Genomic DNA, 20,000 nt, shown 5'->3' with positions numbered 1-20,000 from the left:
CAAGGATAGCAATCATGTTGTGAGGCGAGATTCCAAAGGCTAAACGTGAGAGGCTGCAGGGTCGACTCAGAGAGGTCTATGCATGTGAGAGGCTGAAAGCAAGGTCGACTCGGAGCGGTCTATGCATCGGGCGCGCTTGGGGCGACTACCAGTGCCAACCCCTTATCCCGCGACGCGTCCGACAAAGAGAACGTTCCAAGGCGGCAGAGGAGGTTACCAGCCGAAGGATGCAGTAGCAATAACAGGTATAGTTCCGCGGCGGCCGAGAAGACTCACCGCATAGGAATCGGGATGCGAGGCGAGGGATGCGGCGGGAAGGCCCCGACGGCTAAACGGAAGAGGCTGCAGGGCCGCCTCGGAATGGTCCAAGCATCGGATGCGATTGGGACGACTACCAGTGCCAACCCCTTATCCCGCGATGCGTCCGATACACAGATAGTTCCAAGGCGGCCGAGGAGCCTCACCGCATATCAATCGGGGTGCGAGGCGAGGGATGGGGCGGGAAGGCCCCAACGGCTAGACGGAAGAGGCTTCAGGGCCACCTCGGAATGGTCCAAGCATCGGACGCGCTTGGGGCGACTGCCAGTGCCAACCCCTTATCCCGCGATGCGTCCGATACACAGATGGTTCCAAGGCGGCCGAGGAGCCTCACCGCATAGCAATCGGGGGTGCGAGGCGAGGGATGGGGCGGGAAGGCCCCAACGGCTAGACGGAAGAGGCTTCAGGGCCGCCTAGGAATGGTCCAAGCATCGGACACGCTTGGGGCGACTACCAGTGACAGCCCCCTATCCCGCGATGCGTCCGATACGAAGATGGTTCCAAGGCGGCCGAGGAGCCTCACCGCATAGCAATCGGGGTGCGAGGTGGGGGATGCGGCGAGATGGCCCCAACGGCTAGACGGAAGAGGCCACAGGGCCGCGTCGGAATAGTCCAAGCATCGGACGCGCTTGGGGCGACTACCAGTGACAACCCCTTATCCCGCGATGCGTCCGATACGAAGATAGTTCCAAGGCGGCCGAGGAGCCTCACCGCATAGCAATCGGGGTGCGAGGTGGGGGATGCGGCGAGATGGCCCCAACGGCTAGACGGAAGAGGCTGCAGGGCCGCCTCGGAATAGTCCAAGCATCGGACGCGCTTGGGGCCACTACCAGTGACAACCCCTTATCCCGCAATGCGTCCGATACGAAGATAGTTCCAAGGCGGCCGAAGAGCCTCACCGCATAGCAATCGGGGTGCGAGGTGGGGGATGCGGCGAGATGGCCCCAACGGCTAGACGGAAGAGGCCACAGGGCCGCCTCGGAATAGTCCAAGCATCGGACGCGCTTGGGGCGACTACCAGTGACAACCCCTTATCCCGCGATGCGTCCGATACGAAGATAGTTCCCAGGCGGCCGAGGAGCCTCACCGCATAGCAATCGGGGTGCGAGGCGAGGGATGCGGCGAGATGGCCCCAAAGGCTAGACGGAAGAGGCTGCAGGGCTGCCTCGGAATAGTCCAAGCATCGGACGCGCTTGGGGCGACTACCACTGCCAACCCCTTATCCCGCGATGCGTCCGATACACAGATAGTTCCGAGGCGGCCGAGGAGGTGGGGGATGCAGCGAGATGGCCCCAACGGCTAGACGGAAGAGGCTGCAGGGCCGCCTCGGAATAGTCCAAGCATCGGACGCGCTTGGGGCGACTACCAGTGACAACCCCTTATCCCGCGATGCGTCCGATACACAGATAGTTCCGAGGCGGCCAAGGAGCCTCACCGCATAGCAATCGTGGTGCGAGGTGGGGGATGCGGCGAGATGGCCCCAACGGCTAGACGGAAGAGGCTGCAGGGCCGCCTCGGAATGGTCCAAGCATCGGATGCGCTTGGGGCGACTACCACTGCCAACCCCTTATCCCGCGATGCGTCCGATACACAGATAGTTCCAAGGCGGCCGAGGAGCCTCACAGCATAGCAATCAGGGTGCGAGGCGAGGGATGCGGCGAGAAAGCCCCAACGGCTAGAGGGAAGAGGCTTCAGGTCCGCCTCGGAATGGTCCAAGCATCGGACGCGCTTGGGGCGACTACCACTGCCAACCCCTTATCCCGCGACGCGTCCGATACACAGATAGTTCCAAGGCGGCCGAGGAGCCTCACCGCATAGCAATCGGGGTGCGAGGCGAGGGATGCGGCGAGAAGGACCCAACGGCTACACGGAAGAGGCTTCGGGGCCGCCTCGGAATGGTCCAAGCATCGGACGCGCTTGGGGCGACTACCAGTGACAACCCCTTATCCCGCGACGCGTCCGATACACAGATAGTTCCAAGGCGGCCGAGGAGCCTCACCGCATAGCAATCGGGGTGCGAGGCGAGGGATGCGGCGAGAAGGACCCAACGGCTACACGGAAGAGGCTTCGGGGCCGCCTCGGAATGGTCCAAGCATCGGACGTGCTTGGGGCGACTACCAGTGACAACCCCTTATCCCGCGACGCGTCCGATACACAGATAGTTCCAAGGCGGCCGAGGAGCCTCACCGCATAGCAATCGGGGTGCGAGGCGAGGGATGCGGCGAGAAGGACCCAACGGCTACACGGAAGAGGCTTCGGGGCCGCCTCGGAATGGTCCAAGCATCGGACGCGCTTGGGGCGACTACCAGTGACAACCCCTTATCCCGCGACGCGTCCGATACACAGATAGTTCCAAGGCGGCCGAGGAGCCTCACCGCATAGCAATCGGGGTGCGAGGCGAGGGATGCGGCGAGAAGGACCCAACGGCTAGACGGAAGAGGCTTCGGGTCCGCCTCGGAATGGTCCAAGCATCGGACGCGCTTGGGGCGACTACCAGTGACAACCCCTTATCCCGCGACGCGTCCGATACACAGATAGTTCCAAGGCGGCCGAGGAGCCTCACCGCATAGCAATCGGGGTGCGAGGCGAGGGATGCGGCGAGAAGGACCCAACGGCTAGACGGAAGAGGCTTCGGGTCCGCCTCGGAATGGTCCAAGCATCGGACGCGCTTGGGGCGACTACCAGTGACAACCCCTTATCCCGCGACGCGTCCGATACACAGATAGTTCCGAGGCGGCCGAGGAGCCTCACCGCATAGCAATCGGGGTGCGAGGCGAAGGATGCGGCGAGAAGGACCCAACGGCTAGACGGAAGAGGCTTCGGGTCCGCCTCGGAATGGTCTAAGCATCGGACGCGCTTGGGGCGACTACCAGTGACAACCCCTTATCCCGCGACGCGTCCGATACACAGATAGTTCCAAGGCGGCCGAGGAGCCTCACCGCATAGCAATCGGGGTGCGAGGCGAGGGATGCGGCGAGAAGGACCCAACGGCTAGACGGAAGAGGCTTCAGGGCCGCCTCGGAATGGTCCAAGCATCGGACGCGCTTGGGGCGACTACCAGTGACAACCCCTTATCCCGCGACGCGTCCGATACACAGATAGTTCCGAGGCGGCCGAGGAGCCTCACCGCATAGCAATCGGGGTGCGAGGCGAGGGATGCGGCGAGAAGGACCCAACGGCTAGACGGAAGAGGCTTCAGGGCCGCCTCGGAATGGTCCAAGCATCGGACGCGCTTGGGGCGACTACCAGTGACAACCCCTTATCCCGCGACGCGTCCGATACACAGATAGTTCCGAGGCGGCCGAGGAGCCTCACCGCATAGCAATCGGGGTGCGAGGCGAGGGATGCGGCGAGAAGGACCCAACGGCTAGACGGAAGAGGCTTCAGGGCCGCCTCGGAATGGTCCAAGCATCGGACGCGCTTGGGGCGACTACCGTTGCCAACCCCTTATCCCGCGATGCGTCTGATACACAGATAGTTCCGAGGCGGCCGAGGAGCCTCACCGCATAGCAATCGGGGTGCGAGGCGAGGGATGCGGCGAGAAGGACCCAACGGCTAGACGGAAGAGGCTTCGGGTCCGCCTCGGAATGGTCCAAGCATCGGACGCGCTTGGGGCGACTACCAGTGACAACCCCTTATCCCGCGACGCGTCCGATACACAGATAGTTCCAAGGCGGCCGAGGAGCCTCACCGCATAGCAATCGGGGTGCGAGGCGAGGGATGCGGCGAGAAGGACCCAACGGCTAGACGGAAGAGGCTTCGGGTCCGCCTCGGAATGGTCCAAGCATCGGACGCGCTTGGGGCGACTACCAGTGACAACCCCTTATCCCGCGACGCGTCCGATACACAGATAGTTCCAAGGCGGCCGAGGAGCCTCACCGCATAGCAATCGGGGTGCGAGGCGAGGGATGCGGCGAGAAGGACCCAACGGCTAGACGGAAGAGGCTTCGGGTCCGCCTCGGAATGGTCCAAGCATCGGACGCGCTTGGGGCGACTACCAGTGACAACCCCTTATCCCGCGACGCGTCCGATACACAGATAGTTCCGAGGCGGCCGAGGAGCCTCACCGCATAGCAATCGGGGTGCGAGGCGAAGGATGCGGCGAGAAGGACCCAACGGCTAGACGGAAGAGGCTTCGGGTCCGCCTCGGAATGGTCTAAGCATCGGACGCGCTTGGGGCGACTACCAGTGACAACCCCTTATCCCGCGACGCGTCCGATACACAGATAGTTCCAAGGCGGCCGAGGAGCCTCACCGCATAGCAATCGGGGTGCGAGGCGAGGGATGCGGCGAGAAGGACCCAACGGCTAGACGGAAGAGGCTTCAGGGCCGCCTCGGAATGGTCCAAGCATCGGACGCGCTTGGGGCGACTACCAATGACAACCCCTTATCCCGCGACGCGTCCGATACACAGATAGTTCCGAGGCGGCCGAGGAGCCTCACCGCATAGCAATCGGGGTGCGAGGCGAGGGATGCGGCGAGAAGGACCCAACGGCTAGACGGAAGAGGCTTCAGGGCCGCCTCGGAATGGTCCAAGCATCGGACGCGCTTGGGGCGACTACCAGTGACAACCCCTTATCCCGCGACGCGTCCGATACACAGATAGTTCCGAGGCGGCCGAGGAGCCTCACCGCATAGCAATCGGGGTGCGAGGCGAGGGATGCGGCGAGAAGGACCCAACGGCTAGACGGAAGAGGCTTCAGGGCCGCCTCGGAATGGTCCAAGCATCGGACGCGCTTGGGGCGACTACCGTTGCCAACCCCTTATCCCGCGATGCGTCTGATACACAGATAGTTCCGAGGCGGCCGAGGAGCCTCACCGCATAGCAATCGGGTTGCGAGGCAGATTATTGGGAAGGGAACCCCCTGGGATGCGGCTCAAGCAGTGCCCAAAGGGACTGGAATGCGGAATCACATCGAGAGACCCAAATGCTATACGAGGGCTCAAATCGAATTATCGATTTGGCCACGACATGGACGCATCGGAACGACTACCTTTGCCGAACCACTCGCAATTGCATCCATACCGAAACCAATAGACATTTCCGTTAGAGCCCTCGCATAGCATTCGGGAATCTCGCATGCCCCTCTAAATCGACCAATGCTGGCGCTCAATGAAAATCCGAGCGCTACCACCGTTCGAGCGCCAGCATTGGTCGAGTTAGAGGGGCACGGGGGAGAATGCTCCAGTCAACACCTCCCCTATATAAGTTATTTGTCCGATTCTCGCACAACCGTAGTCTGCCTCGTCGAATCAAACAACGGTCCCAGATTCCGACTTCCGTTCCGTAGAGACCCAAAAGCTAGATGGAGGCTCGCAAGAAAGAGAGTCGGCGCATAGCAATCGGGTTTCTCGAACGTTTAGGGACCGAGCTCACTTGCGGATAGGGCAAAATCCGCCAAGCAACCCAAAAGCTAGACGGGGGCTCGAATCGAATCGCCTAGGCGGCCACAACAACGACGTGTTGGATCGACTACCAGTGCCAAACCATTCAGCAAGACTAGTCTGTGTCGAGGCCGGATAGAGATTCTCAGAGAGCGCCCGCATAGCATTTAGGAGACCTGCCGCGTCCCTCACACTCGACAAATGGTGGTGCACGTTTATAAATCCGAGCGATCCCAACCCTTTCAAGCACCAACATCGGTCGAGATAGAGGGGCACGGAGGGGGCTGCGTGAGACAACACAGTCCCCTATATAAGTTATTTGTCCGATTCTCACACATCCGAAGAATGGTCATCAAATCGGACAACAGCCCAAACTTCCGACTTCCGTCCCAGAAAGCCCAAGAGCTATCTAAAACGTTCATGGCCGGAACTCGATCGCGGCTATACCAGTCCGCCAAGCAACCCAAAAGCTAGACTGGAGCTCTAGTCGAATCACCTCTGTGGCCATTGCAAGGACGTGTTGGAGCGACTACCATTGCCGAACCATTCCGCAGGTCGAGTCCATACCAAGGCCGCATAGAGATTCACGATGAGCTCCTGCATAGCAATCAGGAGACTTGCCGTGTCCATCACAATCGATAAATCCTGGTGCAAGATTTTTGCATCCGAGCGCTCCAACCAGTCGAGCACCAGCATCAATCGACATAAACGGGCACGGGGGGAGGATGCTCGAGAACACTACCTCCCCTATATAAGTTATTTGTCCGATTCTCAAGCAGCCGAAGTCTGGTCATCGAATCGGGTCAAAGACCACAACTTCCGACTTTACCCACAATGCAAGTCATCGAATCGAACATCGGCCCCCGAGTCGGACTCCATGCGTATGTCAGGTCATCGGACCCAAATTCCGCCTTCCTGCGCATGGCGGGCCATCAATATCAACTCGGTCATCGGACCCAAACTCCGCCTTTTTGCGTATGGCACGCCTTCAAATCGGTCATCGGACCCAAATTCCGCCTTCCTGTGCATGGCGGGCCATCAACATCAACTCGGTCATCGGACCCAAATTCCGCCTTTCTGCGCATGGCACGCCATCAACTCGGTCATCGGACCCAAATTCCGCCTTCCTGCGCATGGCAGGTCATCGGACACAAATTCAGACCTCGCCAATATGCCTACGTATCGAATCGGTCATCGGACCCAACTTCCGACTTCATCCATACTGTAGGGTCTTTGAGGTTGGCGCGGTGCGCTCAACCCAGGGAGTCGACCCATCGAAGCATACACCTCCCCTATATAAGCTATTTGTCCGATTCCCACACCTGTGTAGTTTGCACCTCTGACCAGGACATCGACCCCAACTTCCGAACTCGACTGCAACGACGGCACCAGCGCCTTGGTGCGCACCTTGCGACGCACAGTCCCAACATTCGCCTTCCTGCACATGGCAGGTCATCGGACCCAAATTCCGACCTCGCGAGTATGCCTACATATCGAATCGGTCATCGGACCCAACTTCCGACTTCATCCATACCGTAGGGTCTTTGAGGTTGGCGCGGTGCGCTCAACCCGGGGAGTCGACCCAACGAAGCATACACCTCCCCTATATAAGCTATTTGTCCGATTCCCACACCTGTGTAGTTTGCACCTCCGATCAAGACATCGACCCCAACTTCCGAACTCGCCTCCAACGACCGAACCAGCGCCTTGGTGCGCACCTTGCAACGCACAGTGCCAACATTCGCCTTCCTGCACGTGGCAGGTCATCGGACCCAAATTCCGACCTCGCGAGTATGCCTACATATCGAATCGGTCATCGGACCCAACTTCCGACTTCATCCATACCGTAGGGTCTTTGAGGTTGGCGCGGTGCGCTCAACCCGGGGAGTCGACCCAACGAAGCATACACCTCCCCTATATAAGCTATTTGTCCGATTCCCACACCTGTGTAGCTTGCACCTCCGATCAGGACATCGACCCCAACTTCCGAACTCGACTAAAAAGACCGCACCAGCGCCTTGGTGTGCACCTTGCAACGCACAGTGTCAACATTCGCCTTCCTGCACATGGCAGGTCATCGGACCCAAATTCCGACCTCATGAGCATACCTACTAATCGAATTGGTCATCGGACCCAACTTCCGACTTCATCCATACCGTAGGGTCTTTGAGGTTGGCGCGGTGCGCTCAACCTGGGGAGTCGACCCATCGAAGCATACACCTCCCCTATATAAGCTATTTGTCCGATTCCGACACCTGTGTAGTTTGCACCTCCGCTCAGGACATCGACCCCAACTTCCGAACTCGCCTGCAACGACCGAACCAGCGCCTTGGTGCGCACCAAAAGTGCGCACTTTTGGAGGGCACTTTTGTGCGCTCCAAAGGTGCGCACTTTTGGAGGGCACTTTTCTGCGCTCCAAAGGTGCGCACTTTTGGAGGGCACTTTTTGGAGGGCACTTTTCTGCGCTCCAAAGGTGCGCACTTTTGGAGGGCACTTTTTGGAGGGCACTTTTCTGCGCTCCAAAGGTGCGCACTTTTGGAGGGCACTTTTTGGAGGGCACTTTTCTGCGCTCCAAAGGTGCGCACTTTTGGAGGGCACTTTTTGGAGGGCACTTTTCTGCGCTCCAAAGGTGCGCACTTTTGGAGGGCACTTTTTGGAGGGCACTTTTCTGCGCTCCAAAGGTGCGCACTTTTGGAGGGCACTTTTCTGCGCTCCAAAGGTGCGCACTTTTGGAGGGCACTTTTTGGAGGGCACTTTTCTGCGCTCCAAAGGTGCGCACTTTTGGAGGGCACTTTTTGGAGGGCACTTTTCTGCGCTCCAAAGGTGCGCACTTTTGGAGGGCACTTTTTGGAGGGCACTTTTCTGCGCTCCAAAGGTGCGCACTTTTGGAGGGCACTTTTGTGCACTCCAAAGGTGCGCACTTTTGGAGGGCACTTTTCCTGTGCTCCAAAGGTGCACACCTAGGTGAGCACCTTCGACCACACCTTGTAGCACACCAAACTCTGACTTTCGACTTCATCCGCAATGCAGGGTCTTTGAGGTTGGCGCAATGCGCACAACCAGGGGAGTCGACCCATCAAACCCAACACCTCCCCTATATAAGCTATTTGTCTGATTCTCATACATGCGTAGCCTGCAGGAGCAATTAGGACATCGACCCCAACTTTCGGCTTCTAAACGAAAACAAGGTCTTTGAGGTTGGTGTAATGCGAACAACTAGGGGAGTCAACCCATCAAACCCAACACCTCCCCTATATAAGCTATTTGTCTGATTCTCATACATGTGTAGTCTACAGGAGCAATTAGGACATCGACCCCAACTTTTGACTTCTTAACGAAAACAAGGTCTTTGAGGTTGACGTAATGCGCACAACCAGGGGAGTCGACCCATCAAACCCAACACCTCCCCTATATAAGCTATTTGTCCGATTCTCATACATGTGTAGCCTGCAGGAGCCATTAGGACATTGACCCCAACTTTTGACTTCTTAACGAAAACAAGGTCTTTGAGGTTGGCGTAATGCGCACAACCAAGGGAGTTGACCCATCAAACCCAACACCTCCCCTATATAAGCTATTTGTCTGATTCTCATACATGTGTAGCCTGCAACAACGATTAGGACATCCACCCCAACTTCTGAATTCGTCTGCGTTGACCGCACCAAAGGTGCACGCCTTGGTGCTCACCAAAATCCGACTTCCGACTTCTTCTGCTATGCGGGGTCTTTGAGGTTGGCGCAGTGCGCACAACCAGGGGAGTCAACCCACCGAATGCAACACCTCCCCTATATAAGCTATTTGTCTGATTCTCATACATGCGTAGACTGCAGCAATGATTAGGACATCCACCCCAACTTTTGACTTCTTAAACAAGACAGGGTCTTTGAAGTTGGTGCAGTGCACACAACCAGGGGAGTCGACCCATCAAACGCAACACCTCCCCTATATAAAGCTATTTGTCCGATTCTCATACGTGTAGTCTGCAGCAGCGATTAGGACATCGACCCCAACTTCCGAATTCGTTTGCATTGACCGCACCAAAGGTGCACGCCTTGGTGTGCACCCTGGAGTGCACTTTGGTGCTCACCTCGGTGCACACTTTGGTGTGCACCTCGGTGTGCACCAAAGGTGCGCACCTTGGAGCGCACCAAAGGTGTACACTTTGGAGCGCACCACATAGGGTCTTTGAGAGGTTGGCGCAGTGCGCACACCAAGGTGGGTGTTGAGGTGCGTGCCGAGGTGGGTGGGTGCTAGGGTGCGCTCCATGGTGGGTGCCAGGGTGGGTGCGTGCTAGGGTGGATTCCAAAGAGGGTCATAGGGTGGGTGCCAAGGTGGGTTGGTGATATAGTGGGTTCAAAGGTGGGTACTAGGGTGGGTTCCAAGGTGGGTCACAAGTTGGGTGCCAGGATGCGTGGGTGTTAGGTTGGGTGCCAAGGTGGGCTCCTGCGTGGGTGGGTGCTAGGGTGGGTTTCAAGGTGGACGCGAGGGCGGGTGCCAAGGTGGGTAACAAGTTGGGTGTTAGGATGGGTGAGTGCTAGAGTGGGTGCCAAGGTGGGTGGGTGCTAAGGTGGATGCCAAGGTGGTTCACAGGGTGGGTGGGTTCTAGGGTGAGTTCCAAGGTGGGTCACAGGTTCAGTGCTAGGGTGGGTGTCAAGGCGGGTGTCGAGGTGCCTGGGTGCTAGGGTGTGGATGCCAATGTGGGTCATAGGGTGGGTACTAGGGTGGGCTGCAATGTGGGTGCCAAGGTGGGTAACATGCTCGGTGGGTTCTAAATTGGGTGCCAGGGTGGGTGTGCACCCACCTTGCCCGAGGTGGGTGCCAAGGTGCCAGTGTGGGTGGGTGCTAAGGTGGATGCCAAGGTGGGTGAGAAGGTGGGTGATAGGTTGAGTGGTAGGATGGGTGGGTGCCAAGATGGGTCACAGGGTGGGTGCAAGGGTGGGTAGGTGCTAGGGTTGGTGTCAGGGTGGGTGGGTGCTAGGTTGGGTTCCAAGGTGGGTGCGAGGGTGAGTGTCAAGGTGGGTCACAGGTTAGGTGCTAGGATGGGTGAGTGCTAGGGTGCAAAGGTGCCAGGGTGGGTGCTAGGATGGGTCGATGCTAGGGTGAGTGGCAAGGTGGGTCCACAAGTGTCAAGGTGGGTGCCGAGGTGGGTGCCAAGTCGGCGACTGCTATGGTGGATGCCAAGGTGGGTCACGGGGTGGGTGCCAAGTTGCTAGGTTGGGTTCCAAGGTGGGTGCCAACGTGGGTGCTAGGGTGCGTGGGTTAAAGGGTGTGTCACAACGTGGGTGCCAGGATGGGTGCGCACCCACACTGGCCAAGACGGGTGCGGGTGCAAGGTTGGGTTCCAAGCCCGGTCACAGGCTGGGTGCTAGGATGGGTGGGTGCCAAGGTGGGCACCAGGGTGGGTGCACCCACCCTGGCCAAGGTGGGTCACGGGGTGGGTCCTAGGGTGGGTAACGGGGTGGGTACTAAGGTGCGTGCCAAGGTGGGTCATAGGGTGGGTGCCAAGGTGGGCACCAGGGTGGGTGTGCACCAACCCTAGCCAGGGTAGGTCACGGGGTGGTTGTCGGGGTGGGCGTCAAGGAGCCAAGGTGGGTGGCAAGTAGCCAAGTTGCGTGCCAAGGTGGGTGTCAGGGTGGGTGCCAAGGATCCAAGGTGGGTGCCAAGGAACCAAGGTGGGTGTCTGGGTGGGTGCCGAGGTGGGAGCCAGGGTGGGTCCCAAGGTGAGTGCAAAGGTGGGTGCCAGGGTCAAGGTGAGTGCCAATGTGGGTTCCAAGGTGCCAGGGTCAGGGTGAGTGCCAATGTGGGTTCAAAGGTGCTAAGTTGGGTGCGAGGTTGGGTGCGAGGGTGGGTGGGTGCCAAGGTGTGCTAGGTGGAAGCCCGGGTGGGTCGGCATCCCATGGGTGTCGAGTTGGGTGCCTGATGGGTGCTTCTTGTCAAGTTTTAGTCGTCGGGACTCATTTCGAGCCTTAGAGGTCGTTTCTTGTCCGGTTGCCCTGTCTTCGACCTGGGAACCCAATTTTGGTCCTCGGGTCCCATTTTTTTTTGTCTCGCATCCCACTTTTGGCCTGTGGCCTTTTCGGGGTCGATTCTCGTTTTGGGCATCAGAGCATGTTTCTTCTCCTAAAACCCAATATTTGTTTATTAAGTCTCGGAACACATTTTTGTTCTCGTGGACCCATCATGGGTCTTGGAACGCATTTGTGGTCCTTGGGTCCCATTTTGCATCCCGAAACTTGTGTTTTGGTGCTTGATCCCTATTTTGGGTGCCCACCTTGCACCAAGTGCGCACCCGGGGCAAACCGAGCGCCTTGGTGCACCGGGGCAAGATCGAGCGTGCACCCGAGGCGCCCCGAACATGCACCAAGGTGCACTCGGCCCACATGTGAGCGCAGGTCGTTGCGCCCGAGGTGGTGTGTGGGCACCGCGTTGCAGACGGGACACTGCACGCACACGACGCCCCCTCCAGGTGCACGCACGTAGGCCGGGCCGGGTGCACACCCGACGCCCTAGCAAGGTGCGCGCACCCGGGCAGGGCTCACACTTGGCGAACGGGGCGCACTTCGCGAGGGAGGGTGTGCACCTCGACGGGGGTGGGTGGCCGGGGTGGATTCGCACGTGGGTCGCGGTTTGCTAAGTACACACTGCGACAAGCTCATAACGGGTGCGATCATACCAGCATTAGTGCACCGGATCCCATCAGAACTCCGCAGTTAAGCGCGCTTGGGCCGGAGTAGTACTGGGATGGGTGACCTCCCGGGAAGTCCCGGTGTTGCACCCTTTTTTAGTTTTTCGCCGGGCGTCGCAATGCTATTTGAATAAACCTTTTGCCCGTTTGCGTTCTCGTCGGGGCCGGGCCGGGCCGGGGTGCGCTGCCCGCACTACCGCGCGCGCGGGGGCGACACCGAGCGCGCACCCGAGGCACCCCGAGCACACAGGCCACGGTGCAACCCGGGCGTTGTGCGCGCACCCCGGTGCGCCCGAGGTGCTGCGCGCGCACCCAGGTGAAATCGGTGTGCACCTCGGCCAGTGCGCGCTCGGTCGAGTCGCGCACGTTGGCCAAGGTGCACGGTGATGTTTCTTACTCTAAGGTTCCGCACCAGACGCCCGGGACAGGTGAGCGAAGCTGGGCGGGGCCGGGTGCGCGGCCGGGGCAGGTGCACGCAGCTGGAGAGAGCTTTGGAGCACACTTCGGAGCGCACCAATGATGCGCTCCATTCAAAAGTTTCCTGAAAAGGCAAAAAAAGTTGAGATTATAGAATTTCCCACTTGAGAGATTGTAAAAAAAAAAAATTTAAAATGAAGGAAACGCGGGTGCCAAGGTGTGCGCAGCCCAGCCAAGGTGTGCGCACCAAGGCGCCCACCCTGGCGAAGGTGCACGCAAGGTGCGCACCCGAGGCAAACCGGACAATTAACCCAACTTTCGACTTCGCGCGCACCTTGGAGCGCACTTCGGAGCGCTCCTTGGTGCGCACCAATCTTGGGCACCTCGGAGTGCACCATGGCGCCCACCAAGGTGCGCACCCGGGGCAAACCGAGCTCCGACTTCGTGCGCACCTTGGAGCGCACGAAAGGTGCGCACCATGGCGCCCACCAAGGTGCGCAGCCCAGCCAAGGCGTGCGCATCAAGGTGCGCACCCTGGCGAAGGTGCGCACCCGGGGCAAACCGAGCTCCGACTTCGTGCGCACCTTGGAGCGCACAAAAGGTGCGCAACCCAGCCAAGGTGTGCGCACCCCGGTCAAACCGAGCTCCGAATCGTGCGCACCAGAGGTGCACGCCATCGTGCGCACCTTGGAGCACACTTCGGAGCCCTCCTTGGTGCGCGCCGATGTTGCGCACCTCGGAGCGCACCCGGGGAAAACAATGCAATTAACCCGACTTTCGACTTCGTGGGCACCTCGGAGCGCTCTCGGGTTCGCACCTCGGAGCACACCGAGGTGCGCACCTTTGATGCGCTGCCTTCACCAATTTCCAGAAAAGGCAAGAAAACATTGAGAAGGTGTGCGCACCGAGGTGCCCACCCTGGCGAAGGTGCACGCGAGGTGCGCACCCGGGGCAAACCGGGCTCCGACTTCGTGCACGCCGCACCTTGGAGCACACTTCGGAGCGCTCCTTGGTGCGCACCAGGGCGCGCAACCCAGCCGAGGTGCCCACCCCGGCGAAGGTGCACGCGAGGTGCGCACCCGGGGCAAACCGGGCTCCGACTTCGTGCACGCCATGGTGCCCACCGCGGCGAAGGTGCACGCGAGGTGCGCACCCGGGGCAAACCGGGCTCCGACTTCGTGCACGCCGCACCTTGGAGCACACTTCGGAGCGCTCCTTGGTGCGCACCATGGTGCCCACCAGGGCGCACCCGAGGCAAACCGGGCTCCGACTTCGTGCACGCCGCACCTTGGAGCACACATCGGAGCGCTCCCAGGTTCGCACCAGCGTTGCGCACCTTTGATGCGCTGCCTTCACTAATTTCCAGAAAAGGCAAAAAAAAACGATATTTTAAAATTTCCGTTCTGAAAGATAGTGAAAAAAACGGAACGCGGGTGCCATCTTGAGCCCTTCCTGATGCGCAGCCCAGGCAAGTTGTGCGCACCAAGGTGCCCACCCTGGCGGAGGTGCGCGCCCGGGGCAAACCGGGCTCCGACTTCGTGCACTGCATGGTGCCCACCAAGGCGCGCAACCCAGCCAAGGTGCCCACCGCAGCGAAGGTGCACGCGAGGTGCGCACCCGAGGTGCACACCCGGGGCAAACCGGGCTCCGACTTCGTGCACGCCGCACCTTGGAGCACACTTCAGAGCGCTCCTTGGTACGCACCAGGGCGCGCAACCCAGCCAAGGTGCTCACCCCGGCGAAGGTGCACGCGAGGTGCGCACCCGGGGCAAACCGGGCTCGGACTTCGTGCACGCCGCACCTTGGAGCACACATCGGAGCGCTCCCGGGTTCGCACCAGCATTGCGCACCTTTGATGCGCTGCCTTCACTAATTTCCAGAAAAGGCAAAAAAAAGAAAAAAATGAGATTTTAAAATTTCCGTTTTGAAAGATAGTGAAAAAAACGGAACGCGGGTGCCATCTTGAGCCCGCCCTGGTGTGCAGCCCAGGCAAGTTGTGCGCACCAAGGCACCCACCCTGGCCAAGGTGGGTCACGGGGTGGGTCCTAGGGTGGGTAACGGGGTGGGTACTAAGGTGCGTGCCAAGGTGGGTCATAGGGTGGGTGCCAAGGTGGGCACCAGGGTGGGTGTGCACCAACCCTAGCCAGGGTAGGTCACGGGGTGGTTGTCGGGGTGGGCGTCAAGGAGCCAAGGTGGGTGGCAAGTAGCCAAGTTGCGTGCCAAGGTGGGTGTCGGGGTGGGTGCCAAGGATCCAAGGTGGGTGCCAAGGAACCAAGGTGGGTGTCTGGGTGGGTGCCGAGGTGGGAGCCAGGGTGGGTCCCAAGGTGAGTGCAAAGGTGGGTGCCAGGGTCAAGGTGAGTGCCAATGTGGGTTCCAAGGTGCCAGGGTCAGGGTGAGTGCCAATGTGGGTTCAAAGGTGCTAAGTTGGGTGCGAGGTTGGGTGCGAGGGTGGGTGGGTGCCAAGGTGTGCTAGGTGGAAGCCCGGGTGGGTCGGCATCCCATGGGTGTCGAGTTGGGTGCCTGATGGGTGCTTCTTGTCAAGTTTTAGTCGTCGGGACTCATTTCGAGCCTTAGAGGTCGTTTCTTGTCCGGTTGCCCTGTCTTCGACCTGGGAACCCAATTTTGGTCCTCGGGTCCCATTTTTTTTTGTCTCGCATCCCACTTTTGGCCTGTGGCCTTTTCGGGGTCGATTCTCGTTTTGGGCATCAGAGCATGTTTCTTCTCCTAAAACCCAATATTTGTTTATTAAGTCTCGGAACACATTTTTGTTCTCGTGGACCCATCATGGGTCTTGGAACGCATTTGTGGTCCTTGGGTCCCATTTTGCATCCCGAAACTTGTGTTTTGGTGCTTGATCCCTATTTTGGGTGCCCACCTTGCACCAAGTGCGCACCCGGGGCAAACCGAGCGCCTTGGTGCACCGGGGCAAGATCGAGCGTGCACCCGAGGCGCCCCGAACATGCACCAAGGTGCACTCGGCCCACATGTGAGCGCAGGTCGTTGCGCCCGAGGTGGTGTGTGGGCACCGCGTTGCAGACGGGACACTGCACGCACACGACGCCCCCTACAGGTGCACGCACGTAGGCCGGGCCGGGTGCACACCCGACGCCCTAGCAAGGTGCGCGCACCCGGGCAGGGCTCACACTTGGCGAACGGGGCGCACTTCGCGAGGGAGGGTGTGCACCTCGACGGGGGTGGGTGGCCGGGGTGGATTCGCACGTGGGTCGCGGTTTGCTAAGTACACACTGCGACAAGCTCATAACGGGTGCGATCATACCAGCGTTAGTGCACCGGATCCCATCAGAACTCCGCAGTTAAGCGCGCTTGGGCCGGAGTAGTACTGGGATGGGTGACCTCCCGGGAAGTCCCGGTGTTGCACCCTTTTTTAGTTTTTCGCCGGGCATCGCAATGCTATTTGAATAAACCTTTTGCCCGTTTGCGTTCTCGTCGGGGCCGGGCCGGGCCGGGGTGCGCTGCCCGCACTACCGCGCGCGCGGGGGCGACACCGAGCGCGCACCCGAGGCGCCCCGAGCACACAGGCCACGGTGCAACCCGGGCGTTGTGCGCGCACCCCGGTGCGCCCGAGGTGCTGCGCGCGCACCCAGGTGAAATCGGTGTGCACCTCGGCCAGTGCGCGCTCGGTCGAGTCGCGCACGTTGGCCAAGGTGCACGGTGATGTTTCTTACTCTAAGGTTCCGCACCAGACGCCCGGGACAGGTGAGCGAAGCTGGGCGGGGCCGGGTGCGCGGCCGGGGCAGGTGCACGCAGCTGGAGAGAGCTTTGGAGCACACTTCGGAGCGCACCAATGATGCGCTCCATTCAAAAGTTTCCTGAAAAGGCAAAAAAAGTTGAGATTATAGAATTTCCCACTTGAGAGATTGTAAAAAAAAAAAATTTAAAATGAAGGAAACGCGGGTGCCAAGGTGTGCGCAGCCCAGCCAAGGTGTGCGCACCAAGGCGCCCACCCTGGCGAAGGTGCACGCAAGGTGCGCACCCGAGGCAAACCGGACAATTAACCCAACTTTCGACTTCGCGCGCACCTTGGAGCGCACTTCGGAGCGCTCCTTGGTGCGCACCAATCTTGGGCACCTCGGAGTGCACCATGGCGCCCACCAAGGTGCGCACCCGGGGCAAACCGAGCTCCGACTTCGTGCGCACCTTGGAGCGCACGAAAGGTGCGCACCATGGCGCCCACCAAGGTGCGCAGCCCAGCCAAGGCGTGCGCATCAAGGTGCGCACCCTGGCGAAGGTGCGCACCCGGGGCAAACCGAGCTCCGACTTCGTGCGCACCTTGGAGCGCACAAAAGGTGCGCAACCCAGCCAAGGTGTGCGCACCCCGGTCAAACCGAGCTCCGAATCGTGCGCACCAGAGGTGCACGCCATCGTGCGCACCTTGGAGCACACTTCGGAGCCCTCCTTGGTGCGCGCCGATGTTGCGCACCTCGGAGCGCACCCGGGGAAAACAATGCAATTAACCCGACTTTCGACTTCGTGGGCACCTCGGAGCGCTCTCGGGTTCGCACCTCGGAGCACACCGAGGTGCGCACCTTTGATGCGCTGCCTTCACCAATTTCCAGAAAAGGCAAGAAAACATTGAGAAGGTGTGCGCACCGAGGTGCCCACCCTGGCGAAGGTGCACGCGAGGTGCGCACCCGGGGCAAACCGGGCTCCGACTTCGTGCACGCCGCACCTTGGAGCACACTTCGGAGCGCTCCTTGGTGCGCACCAGGGCGCGCAACCCAGCCGAGGTGCCCACCCCGGCGAAGGTGCACGCGAGGTGCGCACCCGGGGCAAACCGGGCTCCGACTTCGTGCACGCCATGGTGCCCACCGCGGCGAAGGTGCACGCGAGGTGCGCACCCGGGGCAAACCGGGCTCCGACTTCGTGCACGCCGCACCTTGGAGCACACTTCGGAGCGCTCCTTGGTGCGCACCATGGTGCCCACCAGGGCGCGCAACCCCGCCGAAGGTGCACGCGAGGTGCGCACCCGGGGCAAACCGGGCTCCGACTTCGTGCACGCCGCACCTTGGAGCACACTTCGGAGCGCTCCTTGGTGCGCACCATGGTGCCCACCAGGGCGCGCAACCCCGCCGAAGGTGCACGCGAGGTGCGCACCCGGGGCAAACCGGGCTCCGACTTCGTGCACGCCATGGTGCGCACCGCGGCGAAGGTGCGCACCCGGGGCAAACCGGGCTCCGACTTCGTGCACGCCGCACCTTGGAGCACACTTCGGAGCGCTCCTTGGTGCGCACCAGGGCGCGCAACCCAGCCGAGGTGCCCACCCCGGCGAAGGTGCACGCGAGGTGCGTACCCGGGGCAAACCGGGCTCCGACTTCGTGCACGCCGCACCTTGGAGCACACTTCGGAGCGCTCCTTGGTGCGCACCATGGTGCCCACCAGGCCGCGCAACCCAGCCAAGGTGTGCGCACCAAGGTGCACGCGAGGTGCGCACCCGGGGCAAACCGGGGTCCGACTTCGTGCACGCCGCACCTTGGAGCACACATCGGGGCGCTCCCGGGTTCGCACCGGCGTTGCGCACCGTGGTGGGCACCTCGGAGCACACCAAGGTGGGCAGCGAGGTGCGCACCTTTGATGCGATGCCTTCACTAATTTCCATAAAAGGCAAAAAAAAAACGAGATTTTAAAATTTCCGTTTTGAAAGATAGTGAGAAAAAGGGAATGCTGGTGCCATCTTGAGCCCGCCCTGGTGCGCAGCCCAGCCAAGGTGTGCGCACCAAGGTGCCCACCCTGGCGAAGGTGCGCGCCCGGGCAATTAACCCAACTTCCAACTTCGCGCGCGCCAGGGTGGGAGCGCACCCAACAACCGGGCCTGGGAAGAGCCAATGCGAGAAACCCCACCAAACGCTCTGACAAAAAAAGAGGGGGCGCTCCAGTAACCCCGCTTCGGAGCGCACCTTGGGCAAACCCAGCCAAGGTGCCCACCCCGGCCAAGGTGCAGGCGAGGTGCGCACCCGGGGCAAACCGGGCTCCGACAACGTGCACGCCGCACCTTGGAGCACACTTCGTAGCGCTCCCGGGTGCGCACCTCAGAGCACACCAAGGTGGGCAGCGAGGTGCGCACCTTTGATGCGCTGCCTTCACTAATTTCCAGAAAAGGCAAAAAAAAAAGGAGATTTTAAAATTTCCGTTTTGAAAGATAGTGAAAAAAACGGAACGCGCGTGCCATCTTGAGCCCGCCCTGGTGCGCAGCCCAGGTAAGGTGCCCACCCTGGCAAAGGTGCGCACCCGGGCAATTAACCCTACTTCCGACTTCGTGCGCGCCAGGGTGGCAACCGGGCCTCGGAAGAGCCAATGCGAGAAACCCCACCAAACGCTCCGACAAAAAAAGAGGCGGCGCTCCAATAACCCCGCTTCGGAGCGCAGCCGGGGCAAACCCAGCCAAGGTGCCCACCCCGACGAAGGTGCACGCGAGGTGCGCACCCGGGGCAAACCGGGCTCCGACAACGTGCACGCAGCACCTTGGAGCACACTTCGAAGCACTCCCGGGTGCCCACCGGCGTTGCGCACCGTGGTGGGCAGCGAGGTGCGCACCTTTGATGCGCTGCCTTCACTAATTTCCAGAAAAAGGCAAAAAAAAATGAGATTTTAAAATTTCCGTTTTGAAAGATAGTGAAAAAAAAGGAACGCGGGTGCCATCTTGAGCCCGCCCTGGTGCGCAGCCCAGGCAAGGCATGCGCACCAAGGTGCCCACCCGAGGTGCACACCCGGGGCAAACCGGGCTCCGACTTCGTGCAGGCCGCACCTTGGAGCACACTTCGGAGCGCTCCTTGGTGCGCACCATGGTGCCCACCAGGGCGCGCAACCCAGCCAAGGTCTGCACACCAAGGTGCCCACCCCGGCGAAGGTGCACGCGAGGTGCGCACCCGGGGCAAACCGGGCTCCGACTTCGTGCACGCCATGGTGCCCACCGCGGCGAAGGTGCACGCGAGGTGCGCACCCGGGGCAAACCGGGCTCCGACTTCGTGCACGCCGCACCTTGGAGCACACTTCGGAGCGCTCCTTGGTGCGCACCATGGTGCCCACCAGGGCGCGCAACCCAGCCAAGGTGTGCGCACCAAGGTGCACGCGAGGTGCGCACCCGGGGCAAACCGGGGTCCGACTTCGTGCACGCCGCACCTTGGAGCACACATCGGAGCGCTCCCAGGTTCGCACCAGCGTTGCGCACCTTTGATGC

The 20,000-nt window shown here is 60.7% G+C and overlaps 2 non-coding genes across 2 annotated transcripts; both read left to right on the top strand.

Moving 5' to 3' along the window:
• The first annotated feature begins 12,362 nt into the window (after positions 1–12,362).
• LOC131862140 (5S ribosomal RNA) lies at positions 12,363–12,481 on the top strand. Its single transcript, XR_009361166.1, has one exon. It is a non-coding gene; the product is annotated as a 5S ribosomal RNA (ribosomal RNA).
• Positions 12,482–16,068: 3,587 nt separating this feature from the next.
• LOC131862067 (5S ribosomal RNA) lies at positions 16,069–16,187 on the top strand. The gene has a single exon (XR_009361094.1). It is a non-coding gene; the product is annotated as a 5S ribosomal RNA (ribosomal RNA).
• Positions 16,188–20,000: the final 3,813 nt, after the last annotated feature.

This window comes from Cryptomeria japonica, unplaced genomic scaffold (genome assembly GCF_030272615.1).
Source record: "Cryptomeria japonica unplaced genomic scaffold, Sugi_1.0 HiC_scaffold_35, whole genome shotgun sequence".
NCBI classification, from domain to species: Eukaryota; Viridiplantae; Streptophyta; class Pinopsida; order Cupressales; family Cupressaceae; genus Cryptomeria; species Cryptomeria japonica.
This window is presented reverse-complemented; position numbering and strand designations above follow the sequence as displayed.